This window comes from Chlorocebus sabaeus, chromosome 9 (genome assembly GCF_047675955.1).
Source record: "Chlorocebus sabaeus isolate Y175 chromosome 9, mChlSab1.0.hap1, whole genome shotgun sequence".
Taxonomy (NCBI): Eukaryota; Metazoa; Chordata; class Mammalia; order Primates; family Cercopithecidae; genus Chlorocebus; species Chlorocebus sabaeus.
In genome coordinates, this window is record NC_132912.1 from 44,784,424 (window position 1) to 44,791,675 (window position 7,252).

At 39.9% G+C, this 7,252-nt stretch overlaps 1 pseudogene; it reads right to left on the reverse strand.

The window, feature by feature from the left end:
* Positions 1-2,051: 2,051 nt before the first annotated feature.
* On the reverse strand, positions 2,052-2,478 carry LOC119618227 (FXYD domain-containing ion transport regulator 6 pseudogene; annotated as a pseudogene).
* Positions 2,479-7,252: the final 4,774 nt, after the last annotated feature.

Sequence of the window (7,252 nt, forward strand, 5' to 3'; positions counted from 1 at the left end):
TATTTTCTGATTCCAAAGATGCAATCAAATTTTGAAAAGCCAGGATAAAATCTACTGCAACAACAACAAAAGTAATAGCTTCACTGTGATCACAGAGATGTTCAATGATCTAAATGCCTCATCTATTTTCAGCAGAGCCGTGGATGCAAGTAATCACAAGGCAGAAGATATTTTCCCTTTGCTTCTGGACTGCTTTTGGTGGCGATAATACAAATACAAAGTGTGGTTGATGTTTGCATAAGGGCACAGACATGCTTGGTCCAAGCTGAAGTAACGCTTGGACCATCCTGCCCACATTCTGCATCATGAGGTCAAAATAGCATCTGATGTTCTTTGCATTTTCATTGAAGTAACTGTCATAAAATTGTTCTTTTACTTCAGCATTTACGCTATTAGAATTGAGTGATTAAAGGATTGTATGATTTTTTTGGCATTCGATATTCTTAATTTCCTTTGCAGTTAGAAACTCATTGGTTCCTGTAACTAACACAGTTGAGAAAGTTAGTTTATGTAAAGTCTTGAAATAATATTTTAATTCTCAAGAAAAGATTCCAAAATTTTTGTTTACTTTAAAAATAATCCATTGAGTGAAGTTTGTTTTTTGTTCATAGTTTTTTTTTTCACTAGGAAACAAATATTTTATTCCTTTTTTCTATTGTTCAGACAGATCGTGATACAGAAAACAGCAGTCTGGCCACAGAGGCTCTGTTTGGTTGATTTCCACAGGCACATGGAGGACAGGAAGGGTGGGATCTCATTTGAGCTTCCACTCTCATTATGACCTTTGACCTCTTCCTGTACCCTCTGCAACAGTGCTGCATGGAGCCTACTGGGTCTCTAACCTACCTCACTCACCTCTCTGACCACTGACAGGCAGCACAAATCATGCGGGAGTTGTCTCTGCTGACCAAGAGGACATGGGCAGAGAAGCAAAGGCCCCTTACTCTCCCTCTGTCCATTCCAGTGTGCTGGCCACAACAGAATGGGAATCCTGCAGTCATCACCTGCTGGAGACTCAGCTTCAGGGGTGGGAGCCTGTGTTCAGAAAAACTGGGCTGTAGATTGAAGTCTCAGAAGCAGGAAGGTTGGAGAGGGGTAGGGTACCAGAGCCCCTGGGGTTATTGCTGTTAAAATATGCAAGGGCTACATTCCCCAAGGGCAGATTAGAAGCCCTGGGCCTGGGATAGGCACGGTGGCTGACACCTGTAATCCCAGAATTTTGGGAGGCCAAGGTAGGTGGATTGCTTGAGGCCAGGGAAAACCCCATCTCTACTAAAAATACAAAAAGTAACTGGGTGTGGTGCTGCATGCCTGTGGTCCCAGCTACTCGGGAGGCCCAGGCATGAGTATCCCTTGAACCCAGGTTGCAGTGAGCTGAGATTGTGCCACTGCATTCCGGGTTGGGTGACAGAGTGGGACTCTGAAACAAAAAGAAAAAAAGCAGCAGATCTGGACCTGGAATCCCTGGGTGCTATGTGAAAGGCAGGGCAGATAGGGCTCCCTGGGGCTTCCCCAGGGAGAAAAATAACCATTGAAGGGTATAGTAGCCTGCTGAAGGCAATGCTGGGCTCACAAACTCCTTGCTTTGCTTTGTATCTCTAATTACTGATCTTCAGAACAGACTGGGGTTGGAGTGGGATAAGGAAGCGAGGTTCTTGTAAAAGGAGTGAAGAGATTCCATGAAGAAAGAAAATGAAAGTGGTACAAACCTTCCCAGGTCCCAAGACAACTGGAGACTCCTGCCCATGCTCTAAAGGAAAGGAGCTAGACTCCTAGGGGAAAAAGCAGACTCCCAGGAGTGAGAGGTGATGGGGGCGGTGGTGCAGAGAGGAGCAGATGGCTACATGGCTCAGCCCCTGCCCAGGAAAGTGAGTCCACAGTTCACTAACAGTAATAACCATGAACAAGTAGCTATGAACACTACAGTCAGCAAACACACACACAGACACATCACAGGAGTTGGAGGAGCCTGCAGGCTGCAGTGGTGAGGCAAGAGATTAGTTGGATCATCAGGTGGAGGAATGGTATTAGAAGGGACAGGGAAGGGCGTGTGGGGACACACAAGTTACTGGCTTCTCTTGGGGAAAGATTTGTTGCTGAAGTGTCTGTTTTCTTAAACATCAACATTTGCATCTAAAAGTTCAAGCAGCTGCCTTTGGGTTCCAGAGGCTTCCCACTGGAGGGCTACACTTCATTCAATTCTCTGCTTTCTGGATCTTTGTTGCATTTGCAGTGATGAGGTTCCCCACTGGGCTTCCTCCTCTCTTGAGGTCCCTTCTGATTGAAACTGCACTTGCTTCTGCAACCTAGGATAAGGAGGATCCCAGTGGAGAAGAGGACCACAGCACATACCAACCCCCCAATCCTCAGGGTCTGGTAGTCATAATGAAGAGGGTCAATTTCCTTCTCCCTGTCAGCTGCACCGGCCAGGACAATGAGGGCCAACAGGCTGCATAGAAAGATCAGCACCACCTCCATGGTGCCTGCACAGCCAATTCCCTCTGAGATGATCCCAGGAGGATGTGTCGAGTCCCAAGGAGCCTGGGAGTGGCATGTTCCTAGTTTTCAGTCTCTTTAGGGATAGGATTATGCAAATTGAAAGAAGAGCAAACAATGTTACTGAAATAATCCATGGCATAGTGGAACCTGAATGCGTTAAAGAAATAATGGAGGCTGGGAGAGGTGGCTCACGCCTGGAATCCCAGCACTTTGGGAGGCTGAGGCGGGTGGATCCCTTGAGGTCAGGAGTTTGAGACCAACCTGGTCAATATGGTGAAGCCTTGTCTCTACTAAAAATATGCAAAATTAGCCAGACATGGTGGCATGTGCCTGTAATCCCAGCTACTGGGGAGGCTGAGGCAGGAGATTTACTTGAATTTGCAAGGCGGAGGTTGCAGTGACCCGAGATCATGCCATTGCACTCCAGCCTGGGAGACAGAATGAGACCCGGTCTGAAAAAAAAAAAAAAAAAGGAATATTCACAAGTGTCAAGACTGTTCTTAAAATTGAAAAACATTAGGCTGGGTGTTGTGGCTCATGCTTGTAATCCCAGCACTTTGGGAGGCTGAGGTGGGCGGATCACGAGGTCAGCAGTTCGAAACCAGCCTGGCCAACATAGTGAAGCCCCGTCTCTACTAAAATTACAAAAATTAGCCAGGTGTGGTGGTACAAGCCTGTAGTCCCAGCTACTTGGGACGCTGAGGCAGGATACTCGCTTGAACCCAGGAGACAGAGGTTGCGGTGAGCCAAGATCCAGCCTGGGTGACAGAGCAAGACTCCGTCCCCCCCCCCCCCCCCAAAAAAAAAATCCAATGAATTATGTAGCATTAGGACTCATGGTTGTTTAAAGAAACAGTCCTGGTAGGCTAGGGTGATCATGGGTTGTTAGGATGTGGCAAGCTTTGTGACAGCCCTAGAGACTGGGCAGAACTGGAATATTTGCAATGACTTTCGAGGGATTCTACCTAAAAAAAAAAAATTATGGTAACATGCACATCACGTGAAATTCACAATTAAGACATTTTAAAGTATAGAATTCAATGATTTTAGTACATTCACAGTGTTGTACAACCATAACCACCATTTATTTCTGGAATATTTTCATCACACCAAAAGGAAACATGGTACCCTTAACCTTAATTAACTTAATAAGCAGTGTTGTAACTTAATAAGCAGTTGCTCCCTTTTCCCCCCTCTGCTCCCAGCCCCTAGCAACCAATAATCTCCTTTCTGTTTTTATAGATTTGCCTATTTTGGATATGGCATACTAATGTAATCATACAATTTGTAGCCTTTTGTGTTTGATCTCTCACTTAGGATAATGATTTCAAGACCCATTTATGTTGTAGTTATATATCAGTACTTTGTCCTTTTTTATGATTGAACAATATTCTGTTATATGGATATACCAACTTTTGTTTATCCATTCATCTGTTGATGGACATTGGGAGTCATCCTGTGTTTCGCTATTGTGAATAGTGCTCCTATGAGCATTCATGTACAAATATTTGTTAGAATATATGTTTTCCATTGTTCTAGGTATATACCTACGAGTGAAATTGCTGGGGGATATGGTAATTTTACATTTAATTTCTTGTGAATCTGACAGTTTTCCACAGCAGGGTGCTTTGCAATCCATAAGAAATTTTAGTTAGCTTTTCTGTTTCTGCAGAAAAGTATGCTGAGTTTTTGGTAAGTATTGCATTGGGTAAGTATTAGAGTGGGTGATAACACTTTGGGGAGTGTTATCTTAATATTAAATCTTATAATCCATGAACATAAGATTTTTTTTTCCCCAGGTCTTCTTTCCTTCATTAATGTTTTGTAGTTTTCAGTGTACAAGTGTTGCATATCCTTGCTTAAATTTATTAAATAGTTTTTTGTTTAAATGCTGTTGTAAATTATATGAAATTCAGACTTCAGTGTCAATAAGGTTTTATCAGAACTCAGCCATACTCATGTATTTATGTATAGTCTGTGGGTACTTTCACACTACAAGGGCAGAGTTGACTGGTTGCAGTAGAGACTGTAATGGCCACAAGCCTAAAATTACTTTTGTTTAAATGCTGTTGTAAGTGGAATTGTTAATTTGCTTTTTTACTGTTCATTGTAATGAGTACACAACTAATTTTTGAGTGTTGATCTTGTATCAGTTTCCTGTATCAGTTTGTATCTGATCTTGTATCAGAAACTTCTAGCAGTTTCTTTGTAGATTCTTTAGTATTTTCTGCATATAAGATCATGTCATCTGCAAACAAAACTATTTTACTTTTTTCTTTCCAATTTGGGTTTGTTTATTTATTTACTTAGCCTAATTGCTCTGGCTGGAATTTTTAGTACAGTGTTGAATATTTGTGGCCAAAGCAGGCATCTTTATTTATTGTTGGTTTTTTTTTTGTTTTAGCAATCTTAACCATTTTTGGATGTACAGTTCAGAAGCAGTGTTAAGTATATTCATATTGTACATCTAATCTCCAGAATTTTTTCATCTTGGGAAATTGAAATTCCGTACCCATTAAACAGTAACTCCTCATTTTCTCCTCCTCCTTGCCCCTGGCAACCGACATCCTACTTTCTGTTTCTATGAGTTTCATTATTTTTGCTATATCTTATATAAGTGAAATCATACAGTATTTGTCTTATTATGACTGGGTTATTTCACCAAGCATAATGTCCTCAAGCTTCCTCAGTGTTATAGCATGTGTCAGAATTTATCTCCTTTCTAATGTTGAATGATATTTCATTGTCCCCATGTTTTGTTTATTCATTCATCTGTCAGTGGACATTTGGGTTCCTTCCTCTTTTTAGCTGTTGTGAATAATGCTACTGTGAACATGGGTGTACAACTGTCTCTTTGAGATCCTTCTTTCAGTTCTTTGGGTATATACTCAAATGTGGTATGGCTGGAACCTGTGGTAATTCTATTTTTAATTTATTGAGGAAACACCAACGTGTTTTCTACAGAAGGTGCACCATTTTACAGTCCCATCTTCAGTGTACAGGATTCTGATTTCTCCATATCCTTGCCAACACTCATTATTTTCTTTTGTTGTTTTGATAGCAGTCATTGTGATGGGTGTATGGTAATTTTTCATTGTGGTTTTGATTTATATTTCCCTAATGATTAGTGATGTTGAGCATATTTTCATAAGCTTGTTGACCATTTATATATCTTTTATGGAGAAATGTCTGTTCAAGTCCTCTGTCCATCTTTGAATCAGGTTACTTTGTTTGTTTTGAGTGTTAGGGGTTCTTTATATACGTTTTATGTTAATTGCTCCTCAGATACATGAATTGTGAATATTTCTTCCTGTTGTGTTGTTTGCCTTTTCATTCAGTTAACTGTGTTCTTTGATGCACAGTTTTAAAGTTTGATGCGGTCCAATTTATTTTTACTTCTGTTGCCTCTGGTTTTTGGTATTATATCCAAGAAAATATAGCCACATATAATGTCAAGAATCCATTCTACTATGTGTTCTGCCATGAGTTTTGTAACTTTAGTTCTTAGATTTGGGCCTTTGATTCATTTTGAGTTAATTTGTTTTTTGTAGTTTTGTTTTGCATGTGGCTATCCAGTTTTACCAACACTATTTGTTAGAAAAATTGTCCTTTCCCTAGTGCTGTTCTTGACAACTTTGTTGAAAATCATTTTACCATACGTGCCTGGGTTTTCAAGATTATTTTCGCTATTTGAGATCCCTTAAAATTCCATGTAAATTTCAGGATGATTTATTTCTATTTCTGTTACTATGTGTCCTTTGTAGACTGACCTTTTTTTTTTTTTTTTTTTTTTTTTTTTTTTTTTTTTTTTTTAAGTCAATATGTAGTGTTTTTCTCTTGTAACAATATTTGACTTAAAGTCTCTTTTGTCTCAGTATAGCCACCCTGGCATTCTTTAGGTTACTATCCTCTTCTGTCATTTCAATTTCAACCTATTGTGTTGTGGGTTTGTATCTAAAGAGAGTGTCTTGTAGACAATATATAGCTGGATCATATATTTGTATTTATTTTGCCAATTTCTTTTTTCTTTTCTTTTCTTTTTTTTTGAGACAGAGTCTCACTGTGTTGCCGAGGGTGGAGTGCAGTGGTGTGATCTTGACTCTCTACAACCTCCGCCTCCAGGGTTCAAGCAATTCTTCTGCTTCAGCCTCCCGAGTAGCTGGGATTACAGGTGCACACCACTACACCTGGCTAATTTTTGTATTTTTTTGTTTGTTTGTTTAGTAGAGACGGGGTTTCACCGTATTGGTCAGGCTAGTCTCAAACTCCCGACCTGTGATCCACCCGCCTTTGCCTCCCAAAGTGCTGGGATTACAGGTGTGAGCCACCGTGCCCAGCCTATTTTGCCAATTTCTGTCTTTTACTTGGGAGTTTATTTATATTTAGAGTAAAACATAAACTGATAAAGCACTTATGCCTCTTTGCTATTTGTTTTCCATGTGTATTACATCTTGTTTTCAGTTTTTCTGTATATGCCTTCTTTTGTGTTTGTTTTTTTCTAACGTGTCATTTTAATTCCTTTTGTATTTCTTTGTAGTCATTATTTACCTAGTGTTAATACTTGGAATTGCAATTAACATCTTGAATTTATAACAATCTAGCTTGCATTAGTACCAACTGAACCTTAATATTATAGTAAAACTGTGCTCCTATACAGCTTTGTCCCTGTCCTTTGTCTTCTTATTGTCACATTTTATGCCTTTGTAAATTGTGTGCACATTACTATATATTTATAATTATTGTTTTATGTATT